The sequence below is a fragment of the Pinus tabuliformis genome, chromosome 4_2 (genome assembly GCF_031772625.1).
Source record: "Pinus tabuliformis cultivar Carrire ecotype Pingquan chromosome 4_2, CPIR1, whole genome shotgun sequence".
NCBI classification, from domain to species: Eukaryota; Viridiplantae; Streptophyta; class Pinopsida; order Pinales; family Pinaceae; genus Pinus; species Pinus tabuliformis.
Window position 1 is genome coordinate 194958825 of NC_142304.1, and position 15719 is coordinate 194974543.

Sequence of the window (15719 nt, forward strand, 5' to 3'; positions counted from 1 at the left end):
TAAAGATCTGCTTTACTCAAGGAATGTTCATACTTCCTCTATGAATCATTTTCCCCCTAAGTAGCCTAAGATTCACATACTTAGCGCTTTCTTATCACTTCATATTAACTGCTAATTTTACTATGTAGCTCCCTATCTATCTCCCCTTCCCCTACTAAAAATATGTTAATAAATCCCCCTATGTACATATTCCCATCCCTTGGCACTATAGCCCTATAAATATCAGTTTGGGAAATGTCGAGTTCATCTGGGACTTAGCATTAGCCTTCCGCGTCCTAACCCTGGGATTGACTTGACATTCGGTTAAGTTAATAACCTTTTCCCTCACCCCTTAACCCATAACATTTCATTATTCTCACCCTCTCTCGCTTATTGTTTAAAGTTTAGTGTTGAAATGTTTGAACAAACATTAAATTTTACCCCCGATGCGCAAACCCGCAAAAAACCCACTAAACCAAAGTCTAAACCCCCCGCGGCATTGTATAAATTATTCGAATATTCGCGCGGGCCCTGTCCATAACCCTCCACCGCCTTGTCTATTCCGTCGGTCGTCAGATCTGGTGCGCCATAGATCAACGGTGGGCGGGTCTTGTCATCTCCGAAGCCATCGATGGTTAGCACCCAGGAGATGGGCGGTTTTCCTGTCGTACTCCCGCCACGCGTCACCCTCTCGACTGTGGCGGAGCCCCCTCTACCAAAACCACTTCTGCTCAAGGCAGTGCGCCCGAAACCAGATACCGCCTTCCCCCCTCCTGCGTCAGCGCCACGTCAGGCTGACATCACCATCCCGCATCGGCCTCCTGCCGCCGTGTCCTTGCCATGTCACCTACCACGTCACCTCCTCCACCGTACTAACACGTCACCCGCCGTACTGCTGACGTCACCCTGCTGATGTCATCCTACCACGTCACCGCCATACTGGGACCCACCACTGACGTCATGTTGATGTCATCGTCAAAAAGCACGAAAGGCGCAAATCGCAGCCTAGGAAGCCCGGAATCAAAATCTGAGGCAGTTTTTCACGGGCGATTAACGCCTAGTGCTAATCGCGCATGGCTACGGGAAATAGGCCAAAATGGAAAGCCCTTCATGGCTCGGCCTCCAGCAGACCCGAAAGGCGCAAAATGACCAGAATTTCTTCGCACAGCATTCAGAAAGGGGCAAACACAGTTTTTAAAGCAACGGAGGGCCGAACAGCAGACATAAAAGGTCGATGAGACAGTCTAAAGCACTCAGAAGACGTTAAAGAGGCCAGGTTCAGCGCCAAAGTGTACCAGAGGAAGCGGCAAAGAGTATCAGTCGAATGTTTTTAATGAAAACTTTTATTCCCAATACAGGTGAACATTAAATGACCTCCAACAAAGTCAAAGAAAACGGTGGAGCTCTAATCAAGGCTCTCCCATCACAGTTAAAAGCATTTAAAGCCACCGAACAACAATGGATCAAAACCCAAAGCACATTTATGGCTAAGTGATCAGCATAGAGCCATAAAGGCAATACATTAATTCCTTTTTGTTACAGCTACACCCATCGCAGCTCGAGGATATTTTCCCGCATTTATTTCAGACATGTGTTAGGTTTAGGACATTTATTATAGCAGATCTGTCTGAGATATGATTAGTGTAGATATTTTGCTTATATAAACAACCCTAATTCACTGTTTAAAGGGTTGGTTGGTTGATAATCCTCATGAGAGACTCGCACTGTATATCTGATATGATTTTCTTAATCAAAGATTGCTGAAAGCTTGGAGAATGGGCTATTTGATGTATTGTTAATGGTTTCTGAAGGATGAATTTGGAATTCTTGTGCTGCAATATGAATCAATAAGTGTTCCTCACCTCTGTTATTTCAATTTCATATATGCTCAAGTTGCAGAACGAAGGATTGGTTTAGAATTTGCTTAGCTGCACTCTATGCTCAGTTTCTGTGGCTTCTTAATGTTTTTCCTCTTTATTTAGGCATAAATATGAATTCTTTTATGGCTCATGTTTGATCTATTTCACATATGAATGACTGTTATCTAGGAATTCTTAGATGCTCCTAGATAGGGCTCATTTATCTTCCCCCTGCTAACCTGAATGAGAGATTCTTAATTGCCTCTCATTCCTTAGCCTTTCAATCCATCTCTTTGCCTTGGATGATTGTTTCTTATGCAGCTGTCTTGCTCCATTTTCCTCTCTTGTGACCAAGAAAACGCACCAGCAGTCTTACTCCATGACTCCATGCCCAATGGTTTGAAACTTATCACACTATGTTTTGCCTCTCTACTTGAAAGCATCAATCTTCCCACCAAAATCAAAACAAACCCCCTTAAACTCAATAACTAGCCTAAAATCATCTTCAACAAAGCTAAATCAGAAAGAGAGAGCCCTCTCTGATTGCAGGTGGGCTTGAACCTATTGTCCAAAGGTTGGTTTGTGGTTACCTCGACCGTATCCTTTCACGAGCTTAAGGACAACCTGAGTGATAACACTATGACCAATTGGGTTATATCTATACCATCCTTCCAAACCTCCCTCGGCCTAGTTTTTCTTTTATACTGAGGGCATCTCATGCCACTGACGTGTTAATTGGATAAGTTTATTACCCATAACCTTCCCCATGTCTGCAAGGATCCATGGTTTACGAGTAACCTCAGAGGGGGCCTAGTTCCACCTATGATTATCCCACCCCCCTGATCCTTTGGGAGTTAACTACTAACAAGGCATGAACACATATTATGCATTTTCCCATCCACATCAATTGATGCTAGGGCTAGCTACTACTTAACCTAGTTATCAAAATGTTGTCACGAATCTATATTATCCTTATGTACTACCTAGTTCTCTAGCCCCCATGGAACCAATACCCAAACCTCCCATGCCTCACCCCCCTCTGCCACAATAACCACCACCTCCACAAGGGAAAGTGTATGCTTGGAAAAATGTTTCCCCTCCCCCTAACCCTAAGAGGAATAATACAAGGAAAGGTAACCAAAAACATCCATATAAGGGAAACCAAGGCAACCAAGGTTGTCAACCTATTGACAATAAGGGTGACTAGTCTAATATTACAACCCAACAATAGAGTGGCCAACCCAATCAGAATAAGGCCCTGCAAATGAAAAAACCTTTTGCATGTTGCAATACCTATGGAAATTATACTCATGACTATCCCCTTCTCCCTCATATACACAAAGCATGGGAATATCAAGAAGCTTCATGTAGAGGGAAGAAACCTATGCTTCCATCCACACCTCTCTCTACGTAGCTGATAGTGCTCAAGAACCCTTTCCCTTGCCAAGGATATGTGGCCACCCAAGATGGACAAAATATTCTAGTTCCCTCCTCTCATCAACTGGGGAATAGGTCTTACCAAATTCTTATGATGAACTCTGAAGAAGTTAACCTTCCAACTTGATCGCGCCTATATGATTCACCTTCTGAGAAGTCATCCAATTAAGCACAACCAAAAGTATCCATAGAGCCTCTTTCGTCACCCAATGGTACCTTACAGTTCCCCTTCCTAAGGTATAGGTCCCTTCAAGAATTTCCAAAGTTCCATTACATCGAAACACTACCAATTCTTGAGTTGTCCACACCTACAACATAGTGGATGACTTGGCACAATCGCCTACCACCATGTTAATTCTAGAAGTTCTCCAGACATATCCATCCCAACTAAAAACCATTCTATATGTTGTGGGTGTTTTGGACCCTTCAAATGATAGCATTATAATCTTTGATGTTGACAAATCAGATCATCCTTACCTTCCTCCCTCCATCACCTTCTAGATACTAGTCTTTATTAAGAACGTTGTTATCTAATGGTGTACCATTAATGATGGCACATCCATGTGTGATGTTTGCTAATGTATGGAAGCAACTTGGTTCCCCCAACATTTCACCATCCACTATCACTCTTCATGCGTATGATGGTCACCCTTTGCAACCTATTAGTCTATACCAAAATTATCCCGTCACCATTTCCAACAAGCAGGTCAATATTTTTTTGAACTCATCGATGCCCCTATTGATTATAAGCTCTTTCTCAAATGCAGTTCCATGTATGTTATGAAAGTAGTTGCCTCTTCCATATTTTTCACCATGAGATTCCCTCACAACAAGAAGATAGTCACCATCAATCAATTGACTTACTATGATCCTCAGTCTAAGATATCCCCTCATAATGTCATTTCTTCGATGGTGGCTAATAATTTTATGCCTTCCTTGACATAAATATCTCTCAAGGTCTATAAATATTCCTTGTTTCTTAGGTCTTGTTATTTCCCACCGCTTTTTCCCACTTAGTCTAACTCATACAATGTTTGCATGCTTCAATCGTCATAGATCACCCAATAGTCTGGTACATATTCCCAGCAGGCAGTTGCACAACAACCTGCTGCTTCTAACTCAGTTGGTGCATTAGGAGGAGTTCCCCCTAGACACCAAAAATTTGTCCAAATCCCTTTATTATTCTTACTACCAGGAATATTCACCACCCTTGTGATGGCTATGTTGCATCTGCCTAAATTTACCATGGGGATCCCGGTTTGGTATATTGATCCTCCTCAAAACACCTCTCCTGATAAGCTCAAACCTTGTGTAGATTTTACGTTGGTACAACTGATTCTAACCACCCCCACCCCTACTTCAATTCCACTTCAACCTTAACAAGACTCTACTCCTCTTTTGAAATAAACTGGTGAGGGAGGTAAAGCTCAGAAAAGGGGGCGAAGATAAGGCAACCCAAGTGGAAGCCACTCCATCTTCGATACCTAAGCCTACTCCTTCATGCACTTTGTGTGATCTCCATGGTCATGCCACTAACAATGGCCCTAATCTTCCCCATGTAAAGAGTGTTATTTCTAAGGAAAAAAATCAGCTAGACCCAAATGTCCCTGAGGTGCAAGTCACCTTACTTGATTCATCCAATAAGAATAAATATTTATGCACAAATCACCCATGTGTTTTATGCAATACGTATAGACATTATTCCCATCATTGTACTCCTCTCCACTATTTTCATGATGCCTTTACAGTTCTTCATGAGATGGACATTGTCCATAGTGACTCTTCCCCTTCTCTACCTGTAGCTTGTGGCACCAATTTAACACTAGTATATGAGGCTACTCAACCCACTACTGTGATTCCTCCTACTGATGTGGAAATGATGGACAATTTTGTACCCATCCTTTACTTGTCATCGTCCATGGGATTGACTTATTCAAACTCCTTGGGTGTATCTGAGTAAATTTCTTTAGATTCACCTTTTGTGGTTACCTTGACCTCAACATCATTGGACTTTAAATCCACTTGTCACCAGTATCCCATAACAAATGTTGCGTATCTAAACCATGTCTCCAATGATGATGATTAGTTCCATAAACCCTTATTTAGAGCTTAGAAATTCAAACCACATCCACCTCTTGGCCATTACATTGCCACCCAATGTTTGGGTAAGGGGGCATCCATATTTGAGGGCCCAAAAGAATAAATTATCCCCAAGCCTCATGTCACATATGGTAGTGTAGACTCTAGTACCATTATTCTTCCCCATCCTAAAGAACATCTAGAGTCCAATATCACTCCATATGACTCTAGGGATGACCCATTTAATCATTCCTCCATCTTACTTCAACAACCCAATCACTTAAACATTATTGTTGTTCAAACTCAATTTTTCCTAGGTCAGCATTAGTTCATTATATCCAAAGACACCCTTTGGTATGGTGACATCATATTTTTGAACCCAAACATTTTGTCCCTTTGATTCACGTATGCAATACCAATGTGAGACTGGTAATCCACCATTTCCTTTCTCCTACTACATCCATACATTCTTCCCATAGGAATTCAATCATAACAACAAATGGTGATGACACAACAAAGTGCATAACCATATTATGTACATCCATACAAGTGTTTGGAATCCATTATTCTAAAAACATCCAACATTTCCATAACATGCTTCATCCATATCAAGCTAGGGGGAATCATTCCCACATTTTCATACTTGATCAATCCCCTCCATCACATGTTGGGGGACAATATCTCGTGCTTGGGGGCATGATGGTCCCCCTGGCCACCTTTCTCACTTGAATATCACCAGTCTCGTCCTAGGCCCCAAAATTTTAGGGATGGACCATTATCCTTTCATTCCTTGGATAGTTTATCCTATCGATCTCTGCGACGAGCCATATACACTTCACATATAATAGATGATTAATACCATATATTCAAAATTTCTCTTGTATGTGATGCCTCAACTACCACCTGGTCCCCCTTGTTTGACTTGCTAGGCAGGGATGATTCTAGGCCTCCTCCAGTATTTCATTCCCGTATTCTTTCTTTCCTTAATTCTTCACCCGAAAACATATTTACTTGAAGCCTTAAGGCCATCCATTTTTTTGATTTGATATTTCATTCATAAACCATTTTTTCCAAGTGGTGTCAAGTCTCCCCTATTGAAATTGAATCTCTTTATATATGTCACTTGTACTCTAAAACCACTTTGTCTTTACACCTATCAGCTCAGATATCAAATTTTTTCATGAGTGACCAACTTTTACTCATTATTGAGTGACCCTTGTTCAGAGCATCTGAGATGAGTCACCCTTATATTTCATGGAGTCTATTTAGAACCCCATCAAGTCCTACTACAATATATCATCATCTCTCTATGTCACATTCATCCTATATTTCCCAAATTTACCTCCAAATGTCTCTATCTATATTTGAAAAGCCTTCATCTAGGTAATTGACCATCCCCTCTGAAATCGTATCAATCGATGCTAGGTCAACCTTCCATGTTATACTATGACAAGGGAAGTCATAGTTCCACCCATCCACTCATACTCCATCATCATCCCCAGTGTCAGTCACATTTCTATGTTCCTCGTGCCTTTGTTGAGGACTCCTCATTGCCTTAGCTCTAGTGGGACCTCCCTTGTTGACTTCAACAATTTTATTCCAAGAGAGTGGTCTAGAGGGTGGTGTACCTTGGATCCAGTTTCTTCATTTTTGGGTTCTTCAGATCAAGCAAAGGGAGCAATCATTTCCTTTTTACTTGGTTGTTTCTCACATACTCAACTCTAGATCATTATTTCACGATTGAGAATCATACACTTGATGGTCGAGTGTTTCAGCAAATTTTCCCAGAATTGTCTAGGTGTGTGTGAGATGATATAGACTTAATGAAGTGGTGTCCCTTCATGTATACCCCCACATGATCAGCCAATGGTAGTTCCTGATCCATCCTCAAATGCAATTTCATCGATTTTACTAGCTCGGTTTCAACTGATTACAGAGTCCATCGCATGAGCCCCTCCTTCAGTGGGCTCAATCAGATCCTCAAAGAACTTTCCTCTTCAGTCAAGATTCTTTAGTTGTGATCCTCCCCTCACATCAGCTTGGGGGAATTCAATCCTATGTACTCAATTCAACAATATTCATTATATTAGTCCCGACCTCTATATTCTAGGCACATATGCATATGGGACTCTTTGTATCATTATATTATTTTTTAACCCATTGATGCTAGCACACCATGTAGCATGTATTATTTTTCTTAGACCCACATTTTTGGGTGCACCATTATTCTTTGTACTAGGTTAGCTCAGTAGGAATGGATGCCTTCCCCACCTCATTGAGGTCATATACATACCATAAATGAGACTTTTCTTTGACAAGTAGCTCTTGCCTCCTTTGGTTATAGTTCTTCCCTATGTTTCCATCTCTCTCTCTCTCGCTCTCTCTCTCTCTCTCTCTCTCTCTCTCTCTATTTGACTCCCCCTTCAATGTCTAGTGAAAGTGAACCTACAATATATTTCAATCATACAATGTGCTCCTAACACTCATACATTATGGGGCAATCTGTTATCACCTAAAAAGTGATTGCCTAGCCATTTTTCACTAGGATGATCAAAATACACCATGTTGCACAAGTTTTACACATAAAACCCACTTTCACCTTAAGAAATAATTTAGAGAACCATTTTTCCTAAATTATTTCTATTTACCCACTTGAAAATAACCCATAAACCCATTTAATTAATTTCAAGTTATTTTCATATTGTGAAAATAATTAAAATATTTTCATCCATCCATAGGAATAATTAAATAAATCATTATTTATTTATTATTCCTTAATCATCTAACTTCTTTCGCTTGAAATAATTATTAAATAACCATTTATTAATTTTTTCTAAATCATTTTGACCACATTACCCAGGAATAATTAAATAAACCATTATATATCTATTATTCCTAATCTTTACACATTTATCCTATGAAATAATTATTAAATATTCATTTAGTAATTATTTCTAACTTACCTTGACCATAACTCCCTAAAGTAATTAATAAATCATTTACTTTAACCACTTTTCTTAATTAACTCAATTAATCATTATTTTTTGAGTTAGTTCACTAAATAAATAATTTTGACTATTTCATTAATATTTCCCTCTTTTAACTATAATAAAATACTCCTAACAGTTAGATCTTGATTTGTTCTACTAATATTTTATTATTTCACTAGATCTAAATAGAGAGGTTTTTTCTTCACTCTCTACACATGATCATTATCATTGTCAAAAATCTGTTCTTATTACTCACGAGCTCTCCACATTGAGTTTGACCAACCTTCTCCTTTTCCCATCTACAACCAAAAAGAGGGAAAAAGCAACTGCATGAAGCAGAGGGATACAAAAGGACCCTCCCACAAAGGAGGACATTAAAGATCCGAGTCTATGTTCTACTCCACCAGGTGATATGATTAATAAAACTTGAGTTCTTTCCATTGGGTTGCTTATTGTGGTTTTTGACTTGAGTTTCTAAATTTGTAAGCTCTTTTGCAGTTTTCTCTAACATTTTTCTTGCAGATCTGAAAGCCTTGCTGAAGATTATAGAGTGTTGTAGCATATTTCTTCTTTGTTCTCTTTGTTGTTAGGCATATTTTTCACTAGCTGTAAAAATTATATTTTTGGCACCTCTACTAAAAAATTTACACCTAAACAAAATCCATAAAGATTCGTGGTTTATTAAACCAGCCATTGGGACCAAGAGACTAGGGAGATATTTGATTGAGTCATGCCTCAAAGAGTTGGGTGGCATGTCCACCTCAACTAAACTAAATTTGCTTCCATTAGGGTTATATCATAATTTTATTGGTATGGACTAGTTGGAAGCCAATGAGACCAATGTTGATTGCTATAATAAGGCACTAGAATGTCTCAACGATGATGGTGAAGAGGTAACACTACAAGGGACTAGGATGCTGCACTACAAGTGAAGAATTGCAGTATAAAAGGTTGTGTGATCTATGCTATTCATGTGTCTGAGGAGAAAGAGGACAATGTGGACCCATTCATAATTTACCTTGTGCTAAGGCAATATAAAGATGTCTTCCTGGATGAGTTGTGAGACCTACCACCCAAAAGATACATACATTTCACTATCAAGTCGATCTTGGGAATATTGCTAGTAGTGAAAACTCCTTATCGCTTGAGCACACCTAATCTTGTTGAGTTGAAATTAAAGCTGAGGTAAATGCTGGAGAAGGGTTACATTCGACCCAAAATTTTTTCTTGGGGGGCCACACCCTATTTGTTGAAAAGAAGGACGAAATTCTAAGACTATGCATAGATGATCAACAACTAAATAAGGTGACAATGAAGAATGTATATCCATTTCCCAATATTGCTGGCTTATTTTACCAACTAAGAGGAATCATGTTTTCCAAAGTCGACCTACGGTTCGGGTATCATCAGGTCAAAATTTAGGACAAGGACATTCACAAAATGACATTTTCCAAGCAAGGTATGGACATTATGAGTTTGTAGTGGTGCCCCTCGGGCTTACAAACACCCCAACAACCTTCATGTGCATGATGAATAATGTACTTAGGCCTTACCTAGATAAATTTGTACTAGTTTTTGCGGATGACATCCTTGTGTATTTAAAGAATAAAGAAGAGCACGAAGACCATTTGAGAGAATTATTGTAACTGCTAAGGGAGCATAAGTTATATGCAAAACTTAGAAAGTGTGATTTTTTCCAAACCCAAGTTCACTACTTGGGACATGTTATTTCAAAAGGAGTGGTTGTAGGCCTAGAGAATATCAAGGATGTAATGGAGTGCCCCACTCCTCTGACTATTACAGAGGTTAGATCCTTCATGGGGTTGGTGGTTTACTATCAAAGGTTCATTCATAGCTTCTCAAATATTAGGAAACCCATCATTGCATTACAAAGAAAGGGAGAAAAATTTCAATGGAATCTTGAATGCATTGCTAGTTATGAATAGTCGAAGAAATTACTCACTTGTGCACCTGTCCTAAGAATATCTAACCCAGAAAAATATTTTGTAGTTTGCATTGATTCTTGTTAGGAAGGTCTTGGTGGAGTCATGATGCAAGAATGACATGTAGTATGTTATGAATCTAGGTAGTTGAATGATCCAAAAAGGAATTATGTAACTCATGACTTGGAGTTGGCAACCATTATCCATGAATTAAAAGTGTGGAGACGTTACTTATTAGGAAGGAGGTTTATGTTGATCACAAACCATGATGGACTGAAGTATTTTTTTGACCAACCCAAGCTCTAGACAAGTTAGGTGGTTGGATTTGATCAGTGAATTTGAATTTGATATCAAGCACATCAAAGGAAAAGAAAATAACGTGGTAGATGTACTCAACATGAGTTTGTAAGAGGTTCACCTAGAAACTTTGAGCACATGCTCATATAACATCAAGGAAATAATTAATGAGGGGATGACTAATGATGAAAATTACCACTATGTGAAGAAGAGTTGGCAGAAGAAACTAGATGGATCTGTGAGCAGAAATTACCAGCTCAATGATGATGGCATACTACAAAATAAAAATAGAAAATATGTACCTAATACAATTGATTTGAGGAATCTGGTCATGGATGAGTTCCATAGGAGACCTTACTAAGGTCATTATTGTTACCAAAATATGATGATTTCCATGAAGAAAACACATTCTTTGACAAGAATGAAGAAGTATATTGCAGAATACATTGCCAGTGTTTGGAATGCTAACTAGTAAAGGTAGAACGCAGGCATCCAGGGGGCTTGTTGCAACCAATTCCAATTTCAGAGTGGAAATGGGAAGTCATATCTATGGAATTCATCATCAAATTTAATAAGACAACTAGGAAACATGGTGTCTCATGTTGGAAATTGATAAGTTGAGAAAAGTATCTCACTTTTATAGTTTTTAAATGTACTCATAAGGAAATTTACATAGCTCAAATATTCATGAAAGAAATATTTAGGTTGCATGGAGTACCTAAAATTATAATATCAGATGGACATACCAAGTTCACTTCAAACTTTTGGAAGCCATTATTTTCTGAATTTGTAACCCAACTATATTTTAGCACTACTTACCATCCTCAAACATATAGTCAAATAGAAAGAGTGAATAGAATCTTGGAAGACATGTTGAGGATGCATGTCATGCATCAACTAAGGAAATGACAAGAATACCTTCCACTAGTGGAGTTTTCATATAATAATGGTTATCAATAGTCACTAGGAATGAGTCCATTTGAAGCATTATATGGAAAAAAAAATGAAATACTCGTATCAGCTAGGATGATATAGTAAATAGAATAATCCTTGGATCATATATGTTAAAATAAATGGAGTAAGAGATGGTCAAGATAAAGCATAAGTTAAAGGTGAATGAGGACAAACATAAGAGTTATGCAGACCAAGAAAGAATGCATAAAGAGTTCCAAGTGGGAGAGAATGTTTATATCCACATTAAGCCAAGGAAAATCTCATTGAAAGTGGGCTCATGTGCCAAGTTGGCACCTAAATATTACATACCATTTCGGATCTTCGAAACAGTGGGACCAGTGGCTTGTAGAATGCCACTACCACCCATAGTGAAAGCACATGATGTATTTCATGTCTCAATGATTAAGAAGCATTCTCATGATCCTAATCATGTTGCTAATTAGTTTGTGATACAGGTGGGACCCAAGGGAGAGTTCCAGCTAGAACTATTGTGAGTCCTATATTAGAAGCAAATCATGCTCCGAAATCAAGAAATAGAGTAGGTCAAGATACAATGGAAGCACCTTAGACCCGATGAAGCCACTTGGGAAATGGTTGAGCAAGTAAGGGTGTTGTACCCATTTTCTTTGCTAAATAAGTGTATGTAAGAGTTGTATGTATAAAGTTCAATTTTTTTTATTATTGTTCTACAAAAACCACCAAGGATGATGTTCCATTTAAGGGATTGGATTTGTGATACGCTTGACATATGCCCCCAATTTTTCTAATGTGTTATTAAAACTATAAATATAGTTTTATTTTTCTAGAATTCATGGACAAAGGGACACAAATACATGATCTGATGGGGAGGGTTGGGTGGTGTGGGGCTAGCATAACCACCCACACATCTCACCCAACAACTTGAAAGAAGATTCTAAAGAAACTCCCATGTTTCCCATGCATGCAAAAAATATATTTTTGGGGGAACACAACTAGTCCTGTAACGGAAGGGGGATGCAAGCATGAAATGATAAGAATGGAATTGGAGGGATTTTTTTTAGCCGAGGAGAAACAAGAAGCTAGGGGAACGAATGTCCTTAGCACATGTTGAGAATTGGATAAGCCTGATAACATTGAAGGAATAGAATTCCCTAGTTGAAAAATGTGAAGCTATAGAATATGAGCGTCCTATCTTGGATAAGTCACTGTAAGGCTAAGAGGAGAATCAAGGGTTGTTGGTGGAAAATTATGAAGGGGTAGAGACCCTAGGTTCGGGCACATGGGCCAAAAAGGATCCACTATAGTCTAGCATAATTTCGACATTTTCACCTTACTTAAAAGGAATAAGGTGTCTCACCCGAGGTGTACCACAACATTACTTGGTTAAGGGATTAAAACTAGGCATCGAGGGGAGTTGCACCAGGACTAACAATTCCATCTAACTTAGAAATCACATTATTAGATGTATAACCATCATAAAAGGGAAACAATAAAATCATCCAAAGAAATAGAGGATGTATAGATACATTCATAATAATTCTTTTAAAGGGCCCCATAAAACCAACACATGCAGATCCATAAGAACCCCCACAACTCCTTTTCATTAGCTTCAAACTTCATTACATCATCACATTCAGGCTCTGAGGCCTTTTAGATAGGAACAGGAAATCAAAACATAAACTAACTCAAAATCAGGTAAGCATAGAACAATGCTAATCCCAATAGACTCAGCGACAACATCTTGATACACAAGCCTTTTCTCTCCTCCTGTTTTCCTTTCCATTAAGATTTTATGCACTCCGCTCTCCTGAACTACTAGATTTTTTTCCTCAGATACCACACACTTTCCTTCTTGGCCGCTTTTGTGGCTTAGTTGCATCTTCTTCCTCAGGTGTTGATGGTTGTTGCAGCTCAACTATGACTGCATGTCTCCCTATTTTCCGCTATCCAACCTTCAATGAGTAACAAATATTGGCAAATTTCCTTTATTTCCTTAGATACTTTGTCTGCAACTTCACATCGGTTAGATTTGGTAAAAGAAGGTCAAAAAATCTATCCCCCAAAACAAAGGACCCAACAAGCCCCAACCACAATTGATTGACTCCCCCTCGAGTCAATCCTTTGTTGATTCTACTGTATCTTCTTAATGTTGTGGGGATCCTACTGGTGCTTCTCCTTCTTGGCCTATTCCTTCATGTGTAACAATTTATCCTTCAAATGAAGAACCCAACTCTGGGATGGATTGGATGACAATGATTTTGAATTGTGTATATTCAGGGTTGACTACGATGGATCTGTGAGAGTGCTAACTTACTCAATAAAGTGCTCAGTGAGTTCAGTTGTTGGTTGGGCAGGTCTTGTAGTTAGGAGAGAATTCTACTAAGTTTCTACTTATGCTCTAAGTTGTTGTAGTTTCTAGAAGTGAACCTGTTTGAGTGGCTTAAGGTCACGGAGCAAATATTTTGTGGTGAGTGAGTCATCCTCAATCTATTGGATCTGATTTTCGAGCATATCGGTTTGTGCAAAAGTATCCATTTGCTAATTGAGGTCTGGGGTGGTCAATGCTTGGTTGAATAGCTAGTGAGCCTGCTAGTGTAGAGTGTAGACTGGTTGATTTTTCTTTGCAAGGAACCTTGACCAGTCATGAAATTGAGAAAATATTACTTTAGCTTCCCTAATAACCTATTGAAAAGAGTCTTTCAGAGAAGCCACACCAACGATTTTCTACTAAATGTCATTGGCATACTGGGTTACTGGAACAGGGAGCACCCCTTGGCTAGTGGCAATAGTTCTCTAAAGCTCCTTATTTGCTGAGGTAAGGTCGGTGAATGAAGCTATGATGTGATTGCAAAAAATTGAAAGGGTGCATGCTGAGAAGTCCTTTGGTGCATTTGGTACTACCTCATCAACTGTAGGAAAAATATCTTGAAACTTTGCACTGATATCATCAATTTTTTTACTTTAGTTCTTGCTTTTCTTGGAGAATTTGATCTCTCTCAGCCAAAATAGAATGAAGTTGTTGTTGCTATTGCTCGTGCTCGACTATCAAATTGTTGTGCAAAACGTTTGCTTGGCGTGCAACTAATTGAATACAAGTAAATAATTGTGAAGATTACCAGCTCTGGAGGTCATCACATGTCATGGTAGCAGGTGGAGGGTGTCAGGCTTGCAGTGATTTTCCACTGGTAATTGATTTCCCTTGGGCGAAGTCTCTCACTGCAAGGTCTCAAAAATGTGGGTACTAGTATTGGTATGGAATAGAATGCAGTGGTGAAAGGGGATGGGGGCTGGCTGTCAGAGGCAAGGTGTTCATACTTCTATGCCTTGGAAGTTTGAGTGGATTATTAGGCTATCTGGTTGTCATTTTTGGCCCTGATGCTAGTAACAAAGATAATATTAAATGTATTAACCAACCCCATGGTTCGAGGGTGAATAAGGAGTGCATCTTGGTTAATGTCAGTGATGAGCTGGATTATGGAGTCTACTTCCATCTCAGTCTCGACACCAAGAAGATTATCAGATGAAGGAATGTCTGAATAGTGGCAGAGGGGAATGATATGTGGGGTGATGGGTTGTATGATGTTGGGGACACAATGGAGGTGGATGACAAGTTTTCATCAAGGATTTGTGTGCTGGTGAGGGAATGTGGTTCCTCATCGGTGAGATTGATGACCTAGGCAGAGGTAACTATAATCGGTTTCCTAGGAAGTGATGGTGGCTTGGTAGTAATCGAGCAAGTATCCTGGACGGTGCGTTCAATAGTAGAGTGGGGGCCCATGAAGGGAATTGAGGAAATGTCTGGGATGAATAAAAAAGTAGTAATTGGAATAACATTAAGAAATTCATAGAACAAAGGAAAGGGACTTACTGAAGACCCAAGACACTCCAGATTGTTGCAGATTGATATCATTGTTGTCTCAAACCTCTTGAAGACAAGTTTGAGTGTCTCCTCTACTAATCACTTCCAGGAGGTGGAGGAGCTCTTGCTCGGAAGTGGTTTAGGAAACATCCCTTCAAAAGAAGACATCTTGTTGTTGTCTCAGACTTCACCAATGACCCTGGGCTAGGACATAACTTCAGTATAGAATGCCTCTTCTGAGAGGACTTAAGGTGGAGTGCACATTTGGAAAATGTTTGGATTGAAAACTTTAGGGCAAATCCAGGTTCTATCGTGTAGAAAGCCAAACCATATTGCATGTGAG